At 46.6% G+C, this 26,374-nt stretch overlaps 1 protein-coding gene across 2 annotated transcripts in view; it reads right to left on the bottom strand.

Annotated features, from left to right (window-relative positions):
• Drd2 (dopamine receptor D2) overlaps positions 1 to 25,753 on the bottom strand; it is a 67,818-nt gene extending 42,065 nt beyond the window's left edge. The window contains exon 1 of one of the 2 annotated variants that reach the window (XM_006509996.4): positions 25,389 to 25,753. The gene's annotated coding sequence lies outside the window, so the exon portion shown is untranslated. The remainder of the gene's footprint in view (positions 1 to 25,388) is intronic. The other variant, NM_010077.3, reaches the window with a different exon arrangement.
• Positions 25,754 to 26,374: the final 621 nt, after the last annotated feature.

Here is a 26,374-nt window from a genome sequence, read left to right as displayed (position 1 = left end):
GTCATCAGACCAGGCAGGGATCCTCAAAGGCAGAGCTGGGTCACGTGACTTGCAGACTCTTTGCCACGCCCCACCCCCTTATGCTCTGCCGCTGGATCACAGCTTTGTACTTAACAGAAGGTCAGCATATATTTGTTGAGCAAACATGGAGTTGGGTGACCTTTCTTGGCATGCAGGTCACACAAAGTCCCTCAGCTATGGCAGAGAAACAGCTTCTCTCATCCCAAGCACCTAGAAAGGCATTTTTGCAGGTGTGGGTGTGGCATGCTAACTAGGGATCGAATTGCTCTCCCCAGCCAGGTGTCTGGCAGGCAGTTTGCTACAGTTTGCTAGCAGCTGCACTTAGGATGTTTGTACAACATCGAGAGTGCCAAGTGCCAAACATGATAGTGTTACCTTTTTTTTTCTTGGTGGGTTGGCTGTTAAAACACCTCCCACTGATACTATTTCACAGATGTGGCAATGAAATCTCAGAGTCGTTCAGGAGCTCAGTCCACCCAGAACCCCATCTTTTCTCTCGGTCCGCCCTTTGACCCCCAGTGGCTTGATGAGGAGTCAGCTCACCACCTGTACCTTGTGCTGCTGAAAGGAAAAGAAGAGAAGATCTACATCTATCCAGATTCCCATAAAGCTTCAGGGCTCTCCTAACCTAGGCCAAGGTCCCTGGCAACCCCGCGGTATCTGTCTCTTTTATTGTCTACTAGGAGGCTACCTGTTCAGAACCATCAGAAAGGATGAGAAGATATTTAAGCCTCACTGATCAGGACAGGTGTATAAACATCTGCTCACTCAGTTACTGCCAGTGGGAGAACAAGTATTGGCAAGGATGTGGAGCAACCAGAACCTTGCAAACCTCCTAAGACAACTGTGAAATGGTGTGGCTTATATCATGAACAGCAAGGGGTTCTTTGAAAAAAAAAAAAGACAACTAGAATTGTAAGCGCTAGCAATTCCGTTTCTGGTGAGAGATCCAAAAGAATTGAAGGAACAATGCACTCACACAATGTCAGGAGCCAAAGTGACCCAGTGAGAGACGACAAAGAAGATGTGGGCTATCCATAAGATAGACTATTACACATCTTTTTAAAGGAAAGACTACCTAATCAGATAGAGCTATCAGAGTAAACGTAACACCCCCAGCTATTATTTGCTGACTTTGAACAAAAGGGGTTTGTTTTGTACACAGAACAGGCTCTTTAGCAAGTGGTGTTGAAGAGAATTGACTGTGCACCAGCAGAGCAATTGTGCATTTAAGACACTTACATCACCCTTTACTTAGCATTCTACCCAAAACAGATTAAAATTTAACCCTAAGACCTAAAACTGTAAATCCACTTAAAAAAAACAAGACCACTACAAGATATGAACTGGGCAGTGAGACCCCACTTTCATGAGACCCCAGAAAACAGGTGGCAAAAGCAAACCTAGGCACACGGAATCACATGACGCTGAAAGCTTCTGCAGAGTAAAGGAAGTGGTTGGAAGAGTGAACGGGCAGCTTGAACTTTGTGAAGGAATACTTGCAAATCCTTTATCAGCCAAGGAGTTCACACTCCGAACACGAGAAATCCACACTCTTCAGAAACAGGAAAACAAGACAGCATTTAAAACTGGTGAAGGTGGTGCTCAGTGGTGAGGAGTGTTTGCTATTCTTGCAGAGGACTGAAGTTCAGGTCCCAGCACTCACACTGGGCAGCTAACAAACTCTTGCCATTCCAGTCCCAGGGGATCTGATGCCCTCCTCTGGCCCCCACAGGCAGCTGCACACATATGCAGGCACATGTATACACAGATTTATAAACAGAGATGGCCCGAGTCAATACATCCCAAAGGAAGGCATGCAAAACTCAGAAAGAAATGGAAAAGGTTTGATCAAGCCATGGTCTCTCATGCTTGCCATCAGCCCTTAAGAAGAAGCTAAGGCAGGAGGATTGCCACAAGTTCAAGGAGTCTCAGCTGTATAGTTGGTTCAGACAAGCTTAGTCTATGAAGTGAGACCCTCTGCCCAAAACTAAACCAAAAACAATCATGAAGAAGTTAAAACTCAGGATGGTGGCTATTGTCAAACACTGTGGACGGTAACGGGTTGAAGGGACAGAGAAGGGAGAGACTTTTGTATGTTGAAGGGAATGTGGTATTGTACAGCCATTTTAGAAAAAAAAAAAAGGAAAAAGGTGATTTGAAGAAATTCAAGTAGGGCCAGCAAGATAGCCTAGGAGGTAAAAGTACTTACTGATAAGCCTGACAGTTCGACTCTATCCTAGACTCACAGGGCAGAAGGAGAGTACTGACTCCTGCAAGATGCCCTGTGACTGCCAAATATACATCATGGTACATATGAGTGTACACGCATGTACACACACACACACACACGCACGCACACACACACTGAATAAGTAAATAAACAAATATACTCCAAAAATATAAAATTTGTCACATGATGTAGCAATCTTGCTTCTGATATAAACATGTAATAGTTTGAAATAGTGAAATAACACAAATATGGAGGGCACTTCATTGTATAATGCCATGGCCATAAAGAGATAAACATTAAGTGACCTCACTCTGTCAACATTTCTTAAAAATAGGGAGTCTGAATGGTGGCTACCAAAACATGAGAGAGAGGAGGGATCAGGGAATGAATGCTGGCTGAAGAGAGCCAAGTCCTAGCTAATGGGAGAAGTACACTCTAGCTGTCCACTACACAGCAAGGTGATTGTCGCTAACAGGAAAACACTGAGTATTTTTACGTATCTGAAAGAGTAGCTTTGAATTGTTCTCACCACAAAGAAGTGATGGAAAATGACAGACATTAATTTGCCTGCTTTGCTCACTTTACAATGAAACACGTGTCAAAAGCCTCATCCTGCAATCCTAAGTATGTGCAATTATCACTTTCAATAAAAGTAATTGTATGGGAGGGGAGATGGTGGGGGAGGGGATAAGAATGGGGGAAGTGAACAGATGAGAATAAAGTTCAACGGAACATAAACATGAACATAAGGCTACATATATGTTACAGTTGCTGTGATGAAACTGTTTCATACACTCGTTTAAAAGTCTTGTGTGTTTTTAAAAGTAGTAATTGCTTTACTGTTTTAAGGGAAATCCTACCACATGCTACAACACTGATGAATCTCAAGGACATTATGCTAAGACCCAAAAAGACATTCTCTACAATTGCACTAATTCGAAGTGTCCACAGTGGTCAGACTGACAGAGAAGAAACTGAAAGGGTAACTGGCCCAGAACACAAGCTGCAGAGTCTGTGTTCAATGGTGTGACAGGCACGGATGTACCCCAGTGAAGATAGTCTTAGCCCTGTTCAACTACACACTTTAAATGCCCATCACTGAGCTGGGGAGATGGTTCAGTAACTGCTTGCCACACAAATGAGTGGATCCAGGTTCCATCCCATAACCTGTGTAAACAACTGGACAGAGCCACACATGCCTACAGTGCCAACACTGGAGATGCAGAGACTGGAGAACCCCTAGAGCTGTGGCCAGTCAGCTCAGCTGGGTTGGTTAGCTCCAGGTTCAGTGAGAGAGCTTATTTCATAGATGTAGAGAGAAATGGAGGAAGGTCTCTAACCTCCACATGCAGGCATGCACACACAACACACACACTCAACTTTAGTCTCTAGTGGAATTCACACCCCACCCTACACCACGCAAGTGTAACTGATTGGATGTGGCTGACACTGTGCACATCATCTGAGGGGCAGCCATTCTTACAGGAGGGGCAGCCATTCTTACTGGGGCTACTGAGATACAAGTTTGATCTCAAATGATCCCAACAGCTCTGCAGCTAGGTTTTTTGAAAATGAATGCATATGTTTATTTAACAATAGGCACCTATGCCTACTGTGTGCAAACCTTTTCTCAGGTCCTGTAAGTTATGTAAAGACTGCAAAATGCTTCTCCTTGTGCCTTTCAGTCCAGTGAAAGAGGTAGTTGGTACTTGGAAAGACAGTACTACGTATGAATCCTGACTGTGTGTAAATCCTGACTGTCTGTGAGTTTCATTCATGACATACTCAGTCGCTGAGAGCCTTGGTGGCCACATTGGAGTATCTCTTTCCCCAGAGTCTGGGCTATTAAAGAACAATGTCTACTACAGAGTGTGGCCTGATTTCGTGAATATTCATTCATTTAACTACAGAAAAAGACAAAGAACTAAGGGAAGACCTTGTTCCACGTACAGTAAGAAGCAGTGCATAGAGGCTGGGCTCTGAATGGCCATGATCCAGCCTCTCAGAGCACACACTGCTCTTGCAGAGGATCCAAGTTCAGTTCCCACCACCCATGTCAGGCAGCTCACAACTGCTCTTAACTCCAGCTCCAGAAGATCCGGTGCCCTCTTCTGTTCCCCACAGACACTGCACTCGTGAATACGTATCACCACACGGACATATATGCATACTTTAAAAAAATAAAACAAAAAAAAATTTTTTTAAAGGAAAACAGTAGCCAGGATGAGGAGATAGCTCAGTCAAGAAAGTGCTTACTTTAAAGGCATAAGGACTTGAATTCAGTCCCCAGGGCCCACGTGGGAGCACATGCTTGGAATCCCAGCACTGGAGAGGTAGAGATAGGAAGATCACTGGGGCTCTGTGCTCAGCCAGCACAGCCTGAGTACACATGAACACACTGATGCAGTCACGCCCACATACATACATGTATACATACACAAGAGTGTGAGTGCGCACACACACACACACACACACACACACACACACAGATGCAGTGTCCCGTGCTCTTCCTGGCCTGTACATCCCTGCCTGTGCCAAGGTACTGAACTTAAAGATGAATCCCTAGCATTTGCAATCCTTACCCCAAGCGAGATCTTGCAGCAGTAGAATGAGCTCTAAGCCAGCTTGGTTTCCCTGGCAAATACCTCCTTCTACTGCCAGAGACTCTAAGAAGCTAGAATGAAGCTCTGAAACCACGCGCACACACACACACACACACACACACACATGACACACAGACACACGCACACACGCACACACAAAACATCACACACCACACTCACAACATCACTCCCAGAAGCAGGACCAAAACAGCGGGGACTTTTGGGGAACTAAAGCTCCATTTGCATCTAAATGAAATGGGCTATGGTTGGGCCTGTTTGACTGTGAATGAAATGAGTTACCCAAGTCAGATTTCTACATCTGCCTTTGCCAGCTTCTGCCAGAGCTGCCTCAGAGCTTTGTCTGCAGCACAAAATAATCCAGACCTCAGAAGCATCTAATTTAGAAATTATGGGCTGTCTGAGGCTGCTCTCCAGGCCACTAGCTTAATGGTGATCCAGGTCCCTTTGCAGGCAGCAGTTCTAACCAGTCAGAGGCTCTGTCACCTCTGTCTACTCATTAGAGACAAGGCCAGGAAGCTGAACCTCTGGCTCCAAGGGCTGCCCCACAGCGAGTGAGATCTGGAAGGTCAGGCCCCATCATCACTGGGAACTGTTACCAAAGACTTGAGCTCAGCACGGCAGTGTGGAGAGAAGCTAGACATTACGATGATGACGATAATAATAACAACAACGATTAGCTTAGCTCCCCGAAGACTCCCAGCTAGCTGGTGACACAAACAAGACCTGTAATTAGAAAAACAGCTACCTGAAGCCACAGATCAGCTGAGTAAGTAGGTCTAATCTGGGCATTTAGCAGGTTCCACACACAAACACACACATCCCTGTTGCAATGAGTCGTCATTTTATAAATGCAGTCATTTCTTCTTTGTCTCCCTTCTCCTTGGATTTTATGTTCTCTGACCTATGTGGATGAGGTGGGATGCCAGGTCTGGACCATCAGAGAGATGTCATCAGGGAAGTGCAGATGAGAGAGAAGTTGTGTCCACCTGCTTCTGTAGGGGGAATGTCAAACTGCTTCAGCAACCCTTGAGAGTTTCTGATGGGCAGGTCATGGGGTGCAGCCATGCCCTGCTAAGCATCAGCCACGTCCTGCTTCCTCCCAAAGCACCAGCCAAAATTAAAGCCTTCGTTTATTTGGAAGGACATGTGCTCATGATATTGGGGAGAAATTGTTGCTGTTAAAAAAAATCAGTGCAGTTATTGTGTTTGGTATGTTCGAGCGCATGAATTCACATTAGGACGGCCCACTCTCCTTATACATGTTACTGTGAGCTGTACTTACATATTTTTATGTTCTGTGTTTTAAACTTGTTCCTTCTTTCATCTCCAAATGGTCCTAAGGGGCCTTCCCTAACCTGTGCTGGAACACTAATGGGGCAAAGGGAAGAAAGAGGTGACTCATATATACTTTGTATTATAGATAGCAATGGATATGGAAAAGAGTGGGGTGGCATGTGGTAGAATTTAATGTGACTCAGGTGAGAGGATCAAGTCCAGGGTCCACACCAGCTTTGGTTCTCACCACCAGCGTAGTCTAGACTGTGGTTGCATACGGTCTCAGACTCTCAACGTCCTCTCCTAAAGAACGAAAATAGTAATTCTAATTCTTAATAATGACTACTGCAACAGTTTAAAAAAGTGTGGATGGGGGAAGTGTCATTCTTTCTCAATCTCTCCCTCCCCCTTCCTTCTTTCCCCCTTTGTTCCTCTCCCTCCCCTACCTCCCTCCCCCTTCCTCCCTCTCCCTCCCCTTCCTCCCTTTCCTTCTCCATCCTTCCCCCTCCTTTCCCCCTCTCCCTCCCCCTTCTTCCCTTCCTCTCTCCCCCTCATTTCTCTTTCCCTCCCTCCCTCCTCTCTCCCCCATCCTATCTCTCCCTCCTTCCCCCTCCTCATCCGTGTGTGTGTGTGTGTGTGTGTGTGTGTGTGTGTGTGTGTAAAATCTATTGCCATTCCTCAGTTGAGATCCACCTTGTTTTTTGACCCCATCTCTCACTAGAACCTGGAACTCATGAAACCCAATGAGAGACAGAATGCCTGCCTCAATCTCCCCAATACTCTAATTACGTACTTTTCTCTTCTTTTTTTTTTCAGAAAAGTTCTCACTATGCAGCCTCAGAAAGGCTGCAACTCACTGTGTAAACCAGGCTGGCCTTGAACTAACAGAGAGATTCAGCTGCCTCTGCCGGGTGCTAAGATTAGAGGGATGTACCACTCTGCCTGTCATATATTTCAAGTTGTAGATAACCACGCCGAGTAATGGGAATAGAATATCTCTGTGGGTAAGAAGTATCCAGCCTTCAAGCTGGCAGTTAGTATTGTCCACACATGAGTACGGTTTGGGACCCTCTATTGCAGCTCTGGGTGGAAGAACATGGCACACAAACAACCATTAGGCATGGAATTCTGTTGGCACTGGAAAGGACCTAACCAGGTCCCATTCATCCTTCTAGACATAAGGAAGCAGGGAAAGGAAGGTTTAATGCACACAGCTTGCCAATTAGGATGGAGACTTGAAACTAGAACCAGGAGACTCCAGAGACAGCACAAGCTGGGCACACACAGGCAGAGCCTGCAGAAGAGCAGCTAAGAGCTTTGGGTCTGGAAGATAAGCAATGGGCCCTACCTCTGCTTGTCATTTCTCCATTTTTTTTTTGTTTGTTTGTTTCCATTCTGCTAGATTTTCCAGAGACTTTGTCTGGAGGGCAGAAACGTGGAGACTGCCATTAGAGACACTATCAAACTGACTATCCAGACAAGCAGCTATTTCTGTCATCATTACAATTCACCTTGGTCACACTGTTCCTGGGACCAAGGCAGCCAGTGGCTATTCCTGGGCTGAATTAAAGGAGGACAAGGCAAAAGGCAGCTGGGTATCAACACTAATCTTTCTACTTCCTGTTCTGCAGAGATGTGTGGCGGTGAGGAGGCTCAGCACGTGGATTTCCACCGCTCTTTCCCCACCATGATAGACTGTGTGTCCCTCTAACCAGAAACCAAAATAAACCCTAGGTCCCTCTAGTTTCTTCACAGCAGCTATTTGATACCAGCAACAAGAAAACTAAGTGACACCAGGGGCTTTCTGGCACCACACAGAACCTGGGTTGTACCCCTTGAACCGAATGCAATTCCCATTTATGGAAGATGATCCGCAGACACACTAGTAGCTGCCTTCTAAGAGCCTCCTGGATACAGAAATTCTCTTTGCTGCCGAAGAGCAACCCTAGTTGTGTTTTTCTGGGCAGACAAATGCTCAGGGTCCTTGCCGCTCCTCACTGCCTCGTGGTCCATTGTAGATGCACTATGCAGAAACAGCACATGGGCATTGCTGGTCACCTGCCCTCCTGCCTCTGCCCTTTTCTCCTCTCCCCTCCACCAGAACCATAAGCTTAGTGGCTATGACATTACCATGGAGACCGGGCATGGAGAGATGTAAGAGGGCAGGTAGCTAGCTGCTCAGGGATATAGACGAGATGGGAGCCAGAGAATCTAGAAGCCATGGGGAATGCCAACTTTGGGATGCCAATGTAGGCTGCAAGCCACATCCTAGTTGGAGCCTTTGAGAATTCAAGTCCTGAACACTGAGTTGAAGTAAGGTCTACCCTACATCCACATGATCCACCCTACATCCACATGGCCCACCCTGCATCCACATGTCCCACACTATATCCACGAATCCTCTCTTCTACCTTCTCTCACTTGTCACTACAAGGCCATTCTCTCTGGACTCAAGTGCTGACAAAACAATTCCCTCTGGCACCAGTACTACCCACTCTGTTTTTGCACACTGGCCAGTGAGGGACAGTTAATGCGATTCCCTCCTGTCCTATCATCTCTCTATGAATCTCTTTCTCTTCTTGGCTGTTTATGTCCCATGCCTTCCCATTGTCACTCCTGGTGAAGCCGAAGTCAATGACAAGAATCCAGAAGCTTCCTTGTTCCTCCCCCCTCCCCCCAGCCCTGCCACATGAGCAAGCAACAGTAAAATGACTTGTGGAAGTAAACACTCCTCACAGCCAGAACAGTGCAAAGACACAGGGCCATACTGTTACCTAGAGAAGTCACAGGTACCCTTGGCAAACTGCAGCCTGAAGAAGAGCTTGGCTTCGTATAATGGACACTGAGATTTATAAGGGCTGAATTTCGGATCTTAGACAATTGCCCTGGCCTACTAGAGCCTCAGTATGGTCATCTTTCAAATGAGTGTATTAGATAAAGCCTAGTAAAACATTAAATAAATTCTTGTAGAATAAATACTAAAGGAACAGCCCCAAATCTCTGAGTTCTTTGAAACTGTATAAGGAGCCCAACATTTGCATCCAGCCCTTAGGATCACTAAATGTCCTGGACCTCAGGGTCCCATGGGCCCCTCCTTTCTGAACCCTTCAAGTGATTGTCTACCCATATTGCTCCAGACTCTCCCACCTTGTTTCTCCACACTAGCCACCATGCCAGCAGGTCAGTGAGTCCCTTTAAGCCCCAGATCCCAGTTGCACTAATTGCTTTCTCTCTTGTCCCTATTTGCCTTCCAACTTGGGAGGTGAGACTTCAGTTAGGCACACGGGCAGCTGTTCCCAAACAGGTGACTTGGAGAGATGTGGTCTTACCCTGGAGGATGTAAAAGGTACCTATGAGAACCAAGAACAAGGAAAGCAGGAAGCTCTCTGTACTAGGTTGAAAGTATCACCCCAAAATCTATGCCACATCCCAGATCCTCAGAATGGGACCTCATTTGGAGATAGAGCCTTGGTAGATTCACTTAGCAAAGATGGAATCATGTTGACTTGGATGGGGACCTAAATCAATATCTAGCATCCCCATAGGAAGAGGCAAAACAAAGACACAAGGAAAACTATGAAGATGGGGTCAGACACTGGAGTGATGTTGCTGCAAGCCAAGAAATGTTAGCAACCACAAGAAGCTGGAAGGCTCACAGGAAGCACCTCCCCCGGGCGACTTCAGAGGATAAACAGCCCTGCTAATATCTTGACAGTGTATTTTTACCGCACCAGAATTGGGAGAGAATTGTCTCTTACCTAAACCTCCCAGTTTGGGGTACTTTATTATGATAGCTATATGAAACTCATAGATCCCTCAAGTTGATCCAGCCCTACATTTGAGCACATGACTGTGAACTTGGCAGGAGTCTTCCCAGATCCCCTTCTCCTCTGGATATTTTTTGATGCCTTAGTCCTTTAACTCCCCAGTTACATGTACAACCGTCCTGCCCCATGTGTTCTTCAATCTTTAGTGGTGTTGGGAATGGAAGCCAGGACTTCATGTATACTAGTCAAGCACCAGGCTACCCATCCCCCACCCCCAGAGCCCTCTGTCTTTGAGAAATTTCATTTGCTCATGCATGTAAACATCTAATGATGCCTTACATATGTCTGAGTGTGTGCAGAGCATGAAACCTGTCCTCTCCTTATTGCCCAGTCCATAAGATCTGCCTAGTGACATGAGCCATCACCATACTTGATGCAACACAGCATCTAATTAGTTGTGGAATGTTTTTTGTTTGTGTTTTGAGACAAGGTCTCATATAACCCAGGTTGTCCTTGAGATTGATATGTAGCTGAAGATGACTTTGAACCCCCATCGTCCTGTCTCTACCTCCTATGAGCTGGGATTACAGACATGCACCACTACATTTGATGATAGGGATCAAACTCGGGTCCTCATGCATGCTAGGCAGAGACTCCAGCAATCAAGCTACATTCCAATCCTGCCAATGAACTTCTTGTATCACTTGCTATACAGAACACCAACCTGTCCATTGTGTGCTTTTTTATCTTCTGAGATAACAGAAACAATGGTAGCTCTCCAGTCCTGACACGATGCCACAAACGCGCCCAAATTTCTAAGTGCTAGCCTAGTTCTGCCTAATGTTTCACATACCTAGATTTCTCAGAAGATAGATGATGCAGCTAAATAGGTGGCAAATCTGAAAAATAGAAACACAAAGAGGTTGTTCTTACAGGAGTGTGAAGTATGTTGTCTTTTGCTACAAGGTTCATGGTGGTGCTGGTTTGGTAAAATGACCTAAGTGGAAGGCATGCCCAAAGTCAGGGTCAGGATATGGTCATCAGCAAAGCAGTTATGAGACTCCAGTCCCATTGCTTTCTTCTGTGAAAATGATGTTTTCATCTACACGCGAAGAGTGGCCTACGTCCTCAAGGCTATTTACACCCTTGGCATACTGAGATCTTTCCATACTGAACCATTTGCTGGAGGAATTCCCAGCCTGCCTTAAGTGCTTGAAGAATTTCAGAAGCAACTGTAGAGCTTAAGTGGTCTTCTAAGACCATTGCTCTCTTAGGATTGAACATGTGCTGTGGGGAAAGACCACTATCCCAGTATGGTCACTTGCATTAGGATGAATGCCTCATCTTGAGTGATAAGAATCCCTTTACCACCTTCAAGGAATTTAACCATCAAGTGAGGTGAACAGGCCAGCCAGTAGACAATTTACAGTGCAGTAGCGCTCAGTCCTAACTGCATGCTGAGAAACATGTAGGAAGAGACCCCAGGCCAGGCTGGCCAGGCAATGTAGAAAGGAAACCCTGAGAAGGCTTCCTAGAAGAGTTGATGCATGGGTTCAGTTAAAAAGATTGAGCAGGGATCGGCCTTCAAAGTCAGTGGGGCAGGGATCGGCCTTCAAGGTCAATGGAGCAAGAATTCAAGGTCAATGGAGCAAGCAAGGTCAATGGAGAGATATGGTGTTGATTTACTAGTTTTGATATACTGGGTGCAGAGATGCAATGGACACAACTGATCCAGTCTCTTTCCCACTCTTCTAGCCTCCATTTCTCCCATCTCTCATCCCTGTCTTTCTACCAACTCATCACCTCTCTCCTCTTTCTCTTGTACTCTGCACATGGGAGAGGAATGAGGTCTAGTAAACCCATAATCTATTGAGGATGCAGGAAACGATGGTAAGAAATGACCCAGGGCAGAGGTATGGACCATGCCTCAGAGCAAGCCAATCTCTTTCAGCTTTATCCAAGGGCATCACTTCCTCTGTCCCCATTCCAATCCCTGTGCCGCCTCACAGTTTTGTAAAGACCCTGGTCCTCAAAGGTCCATGCCACCCAACATGGCATCTCCACCCCCTCTGTGTCACAGCTGTCCATGGATACCTGGTCTGATCCCCTGCCTCACAGAAGCTGTTGACACACAGCCTACTGGTTTTCACCCAACTCCAAGTCCTTCCATTGATCTGGGTGTAATTATCTTGAAACGGCTTGATGCATTAGCTCTGTGACCTTCAGACCTTCCAATTCGGACAGTGTTTCCCATGACTGCACCCTTGGGCCCTGGATCATCTGTTCTGTGTCCCTACACTGTGCCCACAACTGCTTCTGCATCCCAGCGCCTTCACTCAAAAAGTCTAGCTTGTTCCAGTTCCCTGTCCCCACCAGCACCGTCAACTGTCAACCATCAGACCTGTTGATTCTGCTTGCTCCTGTATCCAAAGCCACTTTCACTGATTCAGATTTCCAGCCCGGAACTGAAACACTTTTATCAACATCCTTAACACATTTTGCCTAGATATCCCATAACTATCCTTGGCTTCTCTCTTGCCTTCATCCTCTGCAGCTCACCAGTCGCCAGGCTCTTAGCGTCTTCCTAGTTCCACTGTCCACTTCATCCAGGTCACCTACATCGCTGTCCTATGATTGCAAATCCTTTACTGTGCTTCTGCCAGTACACCCCCTCTAATTACTTCTCCCACACAGGAGCCTCTGCGTTTTTAAAAGCAATTCAAATCAATTGAGTTATTCTCCTGCTCAACCTCCAATTCTTCAAAATTATTTTTCATTTCCTTTGGGTAGAAACCTATCTCCATCCTAAGTCCTGGAGTTTTACAGTGTGGTCTCTGGTGATGCCTCTGGCCATACTTTGTACTGTCTCTATTCAAACTCAACTCTTTATCTTCTGTGTTTATAAAATAATCCATGGCCTGTCCTGAGGCTAACTGCAAAGAGGATGGAAAAAAAGGCCTGTGGCAGAAGAGAGTGCTGTTCCCTTGTTGGGTTCCCTTGCTGGGTGTAGTGGCTATTCCTGGCTGTCAACTTGACTATATTTGGAATGAACTACAATCCAGAATTGGAAGGCTCACCAGTGACCCTAATCTGGAGGCTGGGAGATAGAAGTTTCTGATCTGGATCTTGGTATGGAGAGCTTGAGGCATAGTGGCTATGGATTCCAGAAGATTAAGACAGGGAGCTCTCCGAGTTCAAGGTCATCTGGGATTAAAGGTGTGGTGGAACACACCTTTAATCTGGGCTACAACTTCTGCTGGAGACCATATAAGGACATTGGAAGAAGGGAGTCTCGCTCTCCCTCCTTTGCCTGCATGCCGTGTGGGACTGAGTAACTTCTAGATCCTTGGACTTCCATTCACAGCTACTACTGAACCATTTTTGGGAACTGGACTGCAGACTGTAAGTCATCAATAAATCCCTTTACTATATAGAGACTATCCATAAATTCTGTGACTCTAGAGGACCCTGACTAATACACTGGGTAACACTGTGTTCTTCTAGAAAGGAGTCAAATCCTACTTGTCTCTGGGCCTTGTCTGCAATGATGACTTTCTTTCCTCCAGAAGAGAAGATAAAATGCAGAGTATACATTAGGAAGGGTCCTGTGGACATTCCCATTTATCCTAGTAATTATAAGAATAATACAAGTAAATGTTTTGAAAACATTATTTTATATATGTACTGCGCGTGTGGTGCATGTGCGTGTGCATGTGTGTGCCTGGATGAGGTTATGTGCACCATGTGAGTGCCACAGCTTTGCAGAGAGGCCAGAGATGATGTCTGATCGATCCCTGGAAGGGGAGATGCAGGTGGTAAAGAACTGCCCGATATGAGTGCTGTGAGTCAAACCTGGTTTTCTCTGTAACAGCAGCAAGCGCTCTTAACCACGAAGTCATCTCTGTGGGCCTCAGTAAATGCCATTTCAGAGATTGCTATATGCCGTGTGCCAAGCCAAGCACTTGATAGGCATGATCCATTGACAGCGCATAGAACCCCGTCAAGGAAGTGTCATCATCATTTTATGAGAAAACCATTTTATGAGGAAAATAGAAAATTCTGCATTTCAAAAAGGTATAGTAACTTGAGCAACATCACACCAGTCATTAGTGACCAATAAAATAAAATAAATAACAAAAAAAACTATCACTCTGACTTCCAAGTTCATATTCCGATTTGCTTTAATTACTGATAAATAGATAGATGACCTATCCTGCTTTGTGTGTGTGTGTGTGTGTGTGTGTGTGTGTGTGTGTGTGTGTGTGTGTGTGTGTGTGTAGAAGTCAGTGGTTGACATCAGATGTCTTTTTCTATTAATCCTCCAGTTTTGAGTTGATCTCTAGCTGAGTCTGAGGCATGCTGACTCAACAGGACTGGCTGGACAGCTAGCTTTAGGGCTTTCTGTCTCTGTGTGTCTGCCCAGCTCTGGGATTGTGCATACATGTACCTCACCATGCCTGGCTTTTTACATGCGTGCTGGAAAGCCTAACTGAGATTCTTACACTTGAATGGCAAGCAGCTTGCTGTCTGAGCCATCTCCCCAGCCCAATACACCACTTAAAAAACACAGGTACAAGACTTTCAGAGAGTCTCAGGTTAAATGTACCCTTGCAAACTGAGAACTGACCTTCCTCGCCAGACAGCAAAAGTTCCTGTTTCAAACATAGGGTCCCCAGAGAGCACTGCAAACAATCCCAAGTACAGCTCCACCTTGAGTGTCCTGCACTAATACATCTATCTGTCCATGTCTCCTTGCTCCTCAGTACCTTCATCTTGGCATGAGCGTCTGGCTGACGCAGGCATTAACAACCTGGGATCTCTCCTTCCCACAGGCTATGGCAACTATGAAAAGTTTCCAGCCAAACAACATAGGCACAGCAGCAAGCTAATACTGGTGAAGGATGAAGGGGAAGCGTGAAGCATCCTGCTGACGCACTAACATGGAGAACACTACACACATGGCCAGACTTTTGTTGAGCTTCAAGTGGGTAGAGAGAGGGTGAGGCTGTCAGGAAGTGTGACACGTCGCTCACTGACCCATCCCTCACCCATCCCACAATTTAAGTGACTACTAAGTGCTTAGTGTCACTTTCAGTAATATGTTTCCATGGAAGTAAGAGACAGATTCTCCACTTCCAAACCCTCATGGTCTAGTGGGGAAAATTAAGAAATTCACAATCAAAATATTAGCATTATGATGGCAGTCTTAAGGATCTGAGAGACAGCTCAATGGGTAAAGTGCTTGCTATGCAAGCATAAGACCTGAGTTCAGATTTTTGAGCACCCACAGAATAACCAGACATGGCAGTTCATATCTGTAACTCCAGTGTTGGAGTGGCTGGGTAAGACAGATGGAATCCCCCCCCCCACATCCCACCTACCACCACCAACAACAACCCCCCCACCACCACCACCGGGCTTGCTGACCAGCCAATATACCGGGAACTGTGAGTTCTATGTTCATTGTGATACTTCATCTTAAAAAAAATAAGTTGAAGAGAAAGAGGAAGACAGATGTTGACCTCTGACCTCCACATGCACACACAGCAGTGTGAGCACTAACACACACATATGCACCCTCACGCATACACCACACACACACACTCAGACACGCACACGCACAACTTTGGAAAGGCAAGACGCCAATACAATGCAGGCCTATGAGAAGGGCTAGGGGTGTGGCTATGGGTTAAGTTCTTGCTGAGCATCCTGGGGGGGTCTGAGTTCAGCCCCAACTCTGAAAACACAAGCGTATGAGACATCATAGGGCAGTGACTAGTGTCCCAGTTCCATGACTCTGAGCAAATGTCACCCCACCTCTCTGAGCTGGTCTGCAACACAGGACGTAACCAGGACCACAGTGAGTTACTACAAGCAGCCGTCAGGACAGCGAATATGAAAGTGCTTCACAGATGAGAGAGATTATTATTGCTTGATGGATTCTGAAAATTAAAAGAGGATTCCAAAATGCTGAGTATCACCGCTATTGTTTCACAGGGAATAAGACAATTATTTTAAATGCTTGAAAGTGAGCACAACGCGGATGATTCCACTGTCTTTCCCTCAACGTCTGAACAGCTCACTTCCACATCCTTTAACTCTTTCCCTCAAGTGTCTTTCTCTCCACAGGGTCCATCCTGGACATGTTATTTAATACAAAAAAAGTTCTCTCTGGTTCCACACCTCTGCTTTCCCGATTGCTGTAGTCCTAATCTGTTTTCTCTGTTCCTGGGTATGTGGTACCTCCTGAAACCCAGTAATTTTCTCTTTATATCATTATCCCCTTCCAATATAGTATAAATCCCAGAAAGGCTGAGATCTTTGCTGTGTTCACAGATGGAGTTGAAGCCAAAATGAATACCTGGCACACAGTAGATGTTCAAGAATAATAGTTTGATGACAGAATAAGAAACAGAATTTACGTTGCATAGCTACCATAGCAGAGGATACGCAGAGAATAGAGATGCAGAAAGACAGACCATAGGAACCAGAAGCAGGTCGGAAAATATGATGGTGGAGGGACTCCGGGCCATGGTGTGCAAAACACAAGCTTCCAATATTCAGGATAACACAAGCAGAGGCCACTGAGGAAGCTTAAAAGAGGCTGTATCAGCCATTATTATACAACAGACGGTGAACAGACTCCACGCAATTTCAGAAGACAAGTTGGCATAGTCATAGAGAATAATTTCTGAGTTTCTGTTATCTATTGTTGCATAATCAATTGTCCCAGAACTTAGCAACTTAGAACAATAACTATGTTGCCTCATGGAGTCTGTGGGTCAGGAATGTAAACCTCTCAGATAAGAGGTTCTGGCTTCGAGTCTTCCAAAGGTTCCAGTGACAACAGTGTGGGCTATTGTCAATTGAAGGCTTATCTGGAGAGCCTTCTAAGACAGTTTACCCAGTGGCTGAAACTTCAGTTCTTTGCCATGTAGACCTTTCCAGAGGGCTCCAGACATGACTTCATGGCATTTCCTATCTCTCTCCAAAAAAGCAGTCCAAGAGAGAACCGGGTTGAAGCTTTCTAGATTTATCTTTAGAAAGCACATTCTGTCCTTTAGACCTTGTCCTATCAGCACACCTGTGTTCCCTGTTCAGTGTAGGAACAGATCAAACAAGGACATGGATGCTGGGAGGTGGGGGGGGGGGTTGTCTAAAGGCCACCTTGGAGGTTGGCTATGCTGGATTGTCACTAAGGACGCTGCAGGGATAATTGGAGGGCAGTGTTGGTTTATAGGCATTGCCAGTTTCCCCAGCTCCTTAGAGACCACTGACCACAGGTGTATTATCTTTTATGAAGTCATAGCAGGCCTTTGGCTGTATCTATAACTAGAGAAAATGCTGTGTATCAGAGCATGGATCCACCGCAGAGATCCCTGCATCCTTGCCTTGGATGCTAGTTTCTGATTGTCAGTACTCCTCGTCCTAGATGAATGAAAGAGCTGAAGATGCTCAGAATCTAAAACAGGAACAGCCAAGGATGCTAACCTGGGAACAGGATCTGCAACTAACCTTCCAAAAATCTCTTCCCATCACTAAGAAGCAAGCACATGTTGTGTGCCTGTAGTTATATCACATACAAGAGTCCTTTCTAGGCAAAGACTCACAGAAAGGCCCACAAAGATAAGTCACTTTCTGGATTGGAAAGCATCAGCACCAGAAGCTATTAAATTCCACTCCTTTCTCAGGCAGGGCTGCTCAATACATGAATGGCATTTGCTTCTGCTACTAACATCCCCGGAGGATGGAAAGTCTATGGGTTGTTTTGTTTTGTTTTGTTTTGTTTTGTTTTGTTTTGGAGGGAGGGGCATTGTTTCATTCTGTTTTTACTCTGATGTATGTGTGTGTGTGTGTGTGTGTGTGTGTGTGTGTGTGTGTGTGTTTGTGCTGGTGTATGCCCATTCGTGTGGGTGCAGAGGGCAGAGGAGGATGTTAGGGGTCTTGCTTTATCGTGCTCTGCCTTATTCCTTAGAGATGGAGTTTCTTACTGAACATGGGTTGGTGTCCAGTCAACCTGAGTCATCCTCCTGTCTCTGCCCTACCTATACTGATGGCATTTATAAAGCATTGACCATGCCTAGCTTTTTACATGAGAGCCAGAATTCAAACTCAGATCCTCCTGCTTGAACAGCAAACACTCACCCACTGATCATCTCCTGAGCCCTTAACTCTTATCTTAAAATGGCCTTTCTCAGGGTGCACATCACACCACAGGTCTCTACCAATTAGGAAGGATCAACCACAAGGTAGCGGGTGAAGGACTTGGAATGTTATGGGGGTAAATGAGGCCATGGAAAGCCATCACCAGGAAGACGGATGCCTCCTCCTGGTTTGTGTGGGGTGATGAGAGCTCAGCTGTGCCTAATTCAAAGGGGTGGCAAAGCTATTCAAATCCCTCTCTCTTAGGATGAGTAAGAGTTTCTGACAGGTGCCCGCCAAATAATTTTGGTAAGAATAAATGTAGAATATAAGAAAGAAGCATAAGCTTGAATTCTGTGGCAGTTTAGAAACGTCATTTCAGAGATGTAAAATCAGCTTCTGAATCAGGAGGAAGGTAGTTAGCAGTAGTGGCCCCTATCGTGATCACCCAGCAGCAGGAACGGCCCCTAACCTATTGCAATCACCCAGTGATTACTAAACAGGGGTCTTTCCAGTGCCTCGAGTCTGTTATCTTCAGTCATTATCACTGGTATTAGCACTGACATTATCACCACTCATACAAATCCCCAAGGTGGTAGAGATTAATCAGTTTGCCTCTGATCACATGGCAAGAAAGTGTCAGAGTTAGAACCAGTCTCCAAGCCTATAAGGTCACAGGCTTGCCTGTTATCCTAGGTTGTTTTAAGGGGTTAAATAGGGAGCAGACTGTTGGTCCACATTATCCATAAAATACATGGCAAGATTCAACCACAGGCCAGAAACCTTCTAGCTTCTTTCAAGGTAAATATCATATTTCTATCCATTTAATGGAGCCTCTTGTACTGTTGAATCCTGAGGGAGTTCAAATATATTAGGAGTCATCTTGGCTCCCTTCTTTTGTACCTGAAGAAACTCACGTGTAGATTAAATGTTCCGATCAATGATACTCAGGCCTCTCCTGTCTCTTCCCACCAGAAAAAAAATATATACCAGTTGGTTAGTTCTTAAAGGCAGCTCTCAGGAAATTCCTCTACTGATTGGTTCTCAGGTCTGTCCACCCTCTGCTGTCTATGTAGTCAAGCAGCTGAGTCTTGAATACAAGTGACCTTTCAATCCAGGTGTTTATTATAAGAAAATAACAAACAGACCTTAATGTCAACAGGAGTTTGCTTTTCATTCCTTAAATAGATTGAGTCATTCAGATGTGGGAAAGAAGGCCCATCAGCAAGCCCCAGCACTGTCCCCACCTTGTCTCTTGGTCCTCCTTCCATGTTGGAAGACGACGTGTGTGACTGCTCTGACCTCCATTCTACCCCTGCCTCCTGAACCTAGGATTTCATTGCTCACTGCAGTCAAAGGAGCTCAGATCCAGGGTGAAGCAAAACTTCTCAAGTAGTCCTCAAATTTAAAAATGCCACAGAGGAAGTTCATACACCTTCTACTTTCCTGGTATCATCTGCAAAATTTACAAGCACTTTCCTTATTAAAGAAGACTTGTCCAGATTGAAGAGATGGCCCAGTAGTTAAGGGCACTTGCTCTGCAAGCACAAAGACCTGAGTTCATATCTTCAGTGCTCATATAAAACCCAGCCATTGCATACACTAGCAAGATTTTGCTGAAAGGACCCAGATATGGCTGTCTCTTGTGAGACTATGCCGGGGCCTGGCAAACACAGAAGTGGATGCTCACAGTCAGTTATTGGATGGATCACAGGGCCTCCAATGGAGGAGCTAGAGAAAGTACCCAAGGAGCTGAAGGGAACTGCAGCCCTATAGGTGGAACAACATTATGAACTAACCAGTACCTCGGAGCTCTTGTCTCCAGCTGCATATGAATCAGAAGATGGCCTAGTCGGCCATCAGTGGAAAGAGAGGCCCATTGGTCGGGCAAACTTTATATGCCTCAGTACAGCGGAACGCCAGGGCCAACAAGTGGGAGTGAGTGGGTAGGGAAGTGGGTGGGGGAGCATGTGGGGGACTTTTGGGATAGCATTGGAAATGTAAATGAAATAAATACCCAATAAAAAAAAAAGAGAAAAAGACCCAGCCATATCCATGCATACTTATAATCCTAGCAGTGAGGGTGGAGGAACCAGCCAGTCTAACGGAAAAGGGCAAACCCTAGTTTCAGTGAGAGGCACTGTTTTGAGGGACTTCGGCAGAAAGCGATAAGGCAGGACACCCACATCCTCCCCCAGCCTCGGCACATGTGTGCAAGAGCACATGATCGGACACACATTTCTCTTTCTCTCTCCCTACCTGCCACAGATGGAAGAAAGAAAAGAGGACTCTCCCCACCCCCAGTCTTCTCCCGTTCTCATTATTTATGCCTCTTACGTAAGTCAGCCAGGCCTAGCATTTGGCCATCACACAGTCTGGCTTTGAATCTCCACCCTGCACCTTAACTGCGTGACCTTGCCTGAGCCACTTACTTCTCTAAGGCTATTCGTCTCTCTCGGGGACAAGAGGAACACCCACTTCCAGAGTTGTTACAGGACGCTGAGTTGAAATGGACAAGTCATGTCAAGCAATGACCACAGTGTCCTACCCACAGCAAGTGAGTGCTAAATGTTGGCTGCTATAATGATTAGGCTAGCAATGAGGAGGAAGGGGGCTGGGGAGCAGGCCCAGTTGTCATAAGCAGCCATGCTAAGGGAGCTTGTGAGCCAAGCTCTTTCTCAGACCAAGGGTTCCTAGGGAACTACTCGTGATGTTGCTGCCTGGGGTAACAGGAAGGAACTGAGGCAATTATACAGTATGCAACAGAAATAATTTCATTTCTAATGCCTTTCCCCTGCTGGGCCACTTAGACCCAAACAATAACAACAAGGCGGAGGCGGGAACAGGGGGCAGGCACGTTCTAAAGGAGCTCAGTGATGAATAGATGGGGCCCCAGGACTCGTTTCTTCTCCTAGACATCTACAGCGGAGGGTCCCTGGAGCCACGGCTGCAGTTCTGTGCTGATAGGCAGTGTTTTGAACCACTGGAGGCTAAACTCTCTCTCTCTCTCTCTGGGACCAAGCTGACATCATTCAAGGGCTCTGGGGAAGTCAGGGGTCCTCCCTGCTCTTCTTACCTGAGCAGACAGCAGACTTTCCTCTTGGCCCCCTGGGAAAAGAGGAAGTCCTTGCAGGTGACCTAAGATTAGGACAAAACCACCCATGTTGCATGAAACTAATGCATGTGTTCAGTGTACTCTTAACATCAGCCTATTCTGCCAGCCCATGTAAGCAATCCTCCTCTGTTCTTACCTTTACACACACACACACACACACACACACACACACACACACACACACTGTCCATAGTCTCCGAAACATTCCAATCAAGCTCCAGGTCTCTGGGTTTGAAACATTGCAACAATATAGCCTCTTCTATCCAAGGAAGTCCCCAGGCCCCAGTGACTCATCTCTGACTCCTCCCTGTACACTTGAGCCAACAGGAGCCCTGGCTCCTCTGAAGAACATCTCTGTGTCTCCTAGGGAAAGAACGGAGCACTCTCTCCCAGGGGCTGCTTGTCTGCCAAGGGTGTCAATTTTAACCCATTGAGTTTACCCCAAGGGACAAAAATGAGGCAACGTGTGTTGTCCAAAAGACAAGTATCTCACCTTTCTCTGGACTCATCTGCAAACTGAGACTCTGGGTCTTGGTTTTTTCTCTCTTTCATCATCACAGGCTAACACTATAATCGAGCTATTTATCAAGCCTATGCATGTAGATAGTATGATAATATGATTCTATTATATTTTTTAAATAAGGAAAAAATCTTCAATTACATGGATGATGGGGGAAAATGAGAGGCAGAGAGTATTACCACTAGACTCCAGCACTCTTAGAGGTACTGAAAAGTACAGTGATAACATCAGTCTGCCACCCAGACTTGGCAAATAAACAGCCTTCACATCCCCAGTCTCTCCATAAATTATCATGGAAATCTGGAGGTGGGAGTGCACAGGCCCAAAGACAAGCCATGGCATCCTTCCAGGGCCATAAGATGCCTGTTTGTGGATAAAGAGAAGGGACCGTGATACTGAAGTTCAGCTAAGTGACTAAAAACGCAGGCGCACAGGAGAGTTTCTGGTGAGAAATGCAAGGAAGCAAAACACTTTCTAGCATCTGTGGGTTTCACACATTTCCTATGTGACCAGAGAACCTGGTAAGATCCAGCTGCTTTGGTCACTAAGTCAAACTCAAGCGTCCAGGAATTGGTAACTTGACACTACTCTTTTGGGGAATAATAGAAGGAAACTCAGTATTTGGGGACAGTTGCCCTGTTTGGAAACAAGGTCATCCAGGATGACCTCCATGGAACCCAAAGACTCTTAGGCTCTAAAGTCCTGTTAAGAGTATCTGGGAGAAATATGGATGACTGGGCCATATTCTAAGTTTTCTCCAAGACTTATAATCTTAGGTAACAGTGGAGCAGTTTGATACAAAACCTGACTCTGAGGTTCTATAAAGAAGGTTTTGCAAAATCTCAGCTTGGATTCGACACAACCTGTGAAGATGCCAAAGCACCCCACGCTCATGTTTTGTAGAGAGCATCAGCTGAAAACCTATGATAACTCTCTGGAAGAGACAGAGTCGGCTCAAGGATGTCTCATTATACATCATACTCACCCCATGTGCTCATGTAGGTATGAATGTTTGCAACACACACACACAGACACACACAGAGAATCACTGTATCACAGCCATACTTCTTAATTTCATAGTGCAGTTTTCATTAGCAGGGGAGATGGAGACAGCTCTCCCCATGAGAGTCCATGCATCTTTCCCCTTACCCTTGTTTCTCAGAGAACAGTGGCATGAGACCCATTTGGCCTCGGCAGATTGATCTCAGGAATATTTAAGGCAATGGTTTTTTATGTGACTCTGAGCTCCCCTCTGTCTCCTCTGTCTCTGTATCAGAGGAGAAGCTGAGTTTCTCTCATGTTGAGGTTCTTCTAACTTGTTCTCGAGACTAGGTTTGCATGTTATAAACAGAAATAATCTGACTTGGAAGGTAGATGACTGATGGCTGATTCATCCCCACAAACCTTCCAGTTTATGGAACAAAGATTCAAAACAGTAGATTTAAGAAGTCACTGCCAAGAAGGAATGAGTGGCTACCAGCCTTGGGAAGCAGGGTGTGCTACTAGGCTGAACTAATCTTGTCTTGGCATTTCAAGAGCAGTTGTTGGTAGCAGAAAGGACCATCACTCAAAAGAGAGGGTGGGAAAGAGGCACACACTAGGCTGGCCTCCAGAGAACGATAGCATTTACACAAGGCTATCTGCATCCATATTGGTGAGTCTTAGGAAGACCAAAACAAAATTTGTAAGAGAAAATCAAAGTCAGGAGAATTGTGGAAGAGGGGAAATTGGGTTGCACTTTTGGACCCAAGAAAGGGACTGAATCAGGTGAATGGTTCTCCCATTCCCAGCTCCATAGTTGAAGAATTTAACTTGAATAACTTTAGGAGACAGCTTGATAATTAAATGAGAGACTTTAATTTGTATCCATTAAAAATGTGCACAGATTCTCTTAGAAATCCTAGTTTTCATGAGAGGTATTTTCCCTAAAGCATGTGTGTGTGTGTGTATGTATGTATGAATGAATCACCCAGTGAAACATAGCATTATGGGCCTCAAATTTAGATTCTAATTCAGCATTTTATTTGGAAAAGAGGCAGAAATATGAATTTTTATCCAGCTTCTCGGATGATTCAGGTGCAGAGGGTTCTTTGCAATCCCTTAGGGAAATACTGCCTAGGACCTCTACAGCAGATCAGAATCTTCATGTCCCAAGCAAGGAAGGTTGATGGAACTCAGGGCGTTCTTTAGGAGACCAAAGCTGAGAAACACTCGATTTTTTAGCTCAATAGTAGAGCACTTCCTTAGTGGATACAAGACCCTGGAACTGGTCCCCAGCTGCACAAACAAGCAAGAAGACCACAGCTGGGAGGTTCCACTTATTTCTGGAGCTAACCCTCTCAAATCTCTTCCCTCTTCCACATTTGACTTCAAAAATGTTATCAAAGCCCCAATAAAACAGATTTTTAGTGCATTTGCAAACATGAAACCACAAAGTCCAAGCCAGGGGGCAGGGACCCAGTAAATCAGCCTCCTGGTTCTCTTTAAATCAGTTGCACTCGTGTAGGCTGCTTTCTGCCCACCCTCATCAAACAACAGCACACAGGAAAGATGAAAAGAATGCTTTCTCAAGTAGCTCTAATGCGGCCGGGTGGGTCAGGCATAAACACAGTATTTGCATCTGAAGCAGGGTTTGGGGTAACGCTGAACATCTAGTTCCCAAAGAGAGAATCAAGATTGTCCTCAAAGGTTTGCAGCCTAGTCAGAATCCATAAATTGTTGAGTGTGCAAAGGGACCTAGAGAGGGAGTGCACACACTGGATTGCACCTCATCCAACCTCAGGAGCCCCAGAAAAGAACCCAGTGAGGTACCCAGTGAGGAAAAAGATGACTCGCTGAAGCAGTTTCCCTGTGGCTGAGAACAAGGGCCTATCCCCAGGGAGCTGCAATGCTGTTCCTTGTGTCCATGGCAAAGCCTGTTGTGTAGGTGGCAACCGGCTCTCTTAACTCTGCTCCTCAAGAGAGACCTCACAGGCTGCCCGCCGCAAAAAAAGGAAAAAGGGAAGTGCTCTGTTTGACGCTTAGAGAAGCTTCTTCGCATATGGACTTAGTGAGGCTCTTGATCCATTCCAGAGATGGACAGTCCCCTTCTATCACTGTCTCCCGCCCCCACTGTCACCTACACTCCCTGGGGAAAATGGGTCTAAAATACCCGGCTTTCTTTCGGACTGGGTGACAGAGCAGCGGACAGAGAACGGGATTCAGCACCAAGGACAGCAGAAAGCCTAAGGATGGAAGACCGCTCCCGGAAGCAGCTTCACCATCAACCTTGGCTTTAGCCCTTTCAAAAGTCTCCGGTTGCACCAATAACAGAAAAGTCAAAAACAACCCTTCTTCCTTTTGGGTGGTGGGAAACTCTAGTGCGCGCCTGGGGTCCTAGTCTTGAATACCAGGAGGACAATGCCCTACCCTCTGAAGCCACAGCTACACCGACTGTTAGCCAGGATCAGGACTCCCGCCCAGACAGGAAAGCGCGAAGAACGCTAAGAAAGAAGGACTGGGGATGGCCATCCTTCAGGTTTCCGACGCCCGGAACGCAATCTCCCCGACGGAGACTCAGTGGAAAGGGTGCTCCCGGACAGGCGGCGCTAGAGTGGCTGGACAAACTTCTGTTCCCGGCCGGTCATCTCTAGACGCTTCGACCGGTGCAGAGGCCACAGACTGCTTTTGGCTCCAGCCAACCAGTTCTTACCTTCAAGCCATAGGGCGCCCGGGGCCAGAGAAGGCGCCGGCTGCTCGAGGCTTCCAGCTCCCGCCGCATCCACGCACGGCCGCCCCTCCGGCAGCCGTCCGGGGCCGCCGGTCCCCTCTGCGGGTCCCTCGGCTCCCGGCCCCGCCGCGCCGTTCAGATCCCCGGCGGGCAGCCGCTCGGCCGGCTCGGGCCCGCGGGGAGCAGTGGACGGGCCGCGGCGGGGCAGGGCGAGGCGGGGCGGGAGGGCGGGAGCGCAGCGCGGGGACCAGGCGGGGAGGCGGGCAGTCGGCGCTGCGCGCGAGAGGCGACCAGCTCCGGCACTGAGGCTGGACAGCTCCGTGGAGTCAGAGCGCCGCGCGCGCAGGAGGGAGGGGGCGGGGTCACCCTGGCCACGAGGCGCCCGGGAACCCCGCCCCTGGGACAGGCCCCACCCACCCAGGGCCCCAGTGCTATCTCTGCACTGCGGGGCCTGGGGAAGGAACCCAGGAGAGCTGAGACACAGCATCCGTTTCTGGCTTTGAGTAGAGGATAACCTGTGCTCTGGACTGCTCGCCGGTGTCCCCCCTACACTCATTAAGTAACACCCTGTCCATCAAACCTATTCTGGTCTAGCATTCACAACATTAGCCTGTCGATCCCCTCCTTTGAGGAATCAGGGCCAAGGGCTAGCTGAAGCACTACCAGTGGTACATCAAGTCTTTAAAGAAGAAATAGATTCCGGAAAGACATCCAGGGTCCGTGTACAGACGTCTGAAAATCACAGCGGTTAGTTTCGCTGTTGAACTTTCCCAAAGGAAGACCTGGGCAGAGCAGATCTAAGATGGAAATGATAAAGTGGAAATGATAAAGAGTGCCCTGGGAGTTCCAGCTCACCCTGCCCTCTGCACTGAGGAGCAGGAGAAGGGAGAGGAAGAGAAATGTGATCTTCTTCGGCCCTAGCCAGGGAACCTACTCCCCTTTCCATCCTCTTTCTCTCCGATCCAGCT

Source organism: Mus musculus, chromosome 9 (genome assembly GCF_000001635.26).
Source record: "Mus musculus strain C57BL/6J chromosome 9, GRCm38.p6 C57BL/6J".
Taxonomy (NCBI): domain Eukaryota; kingdom Metazoa; phylum Chordata; class Mammalia; order Rodentia; family Muridae; genus Mus; species Mus musculus.
The sequence above is the reverse complement of the archived record's forward strand: the minus strand, read 5'-3'. Positions and strand labels throughout refer to the sequence as shown.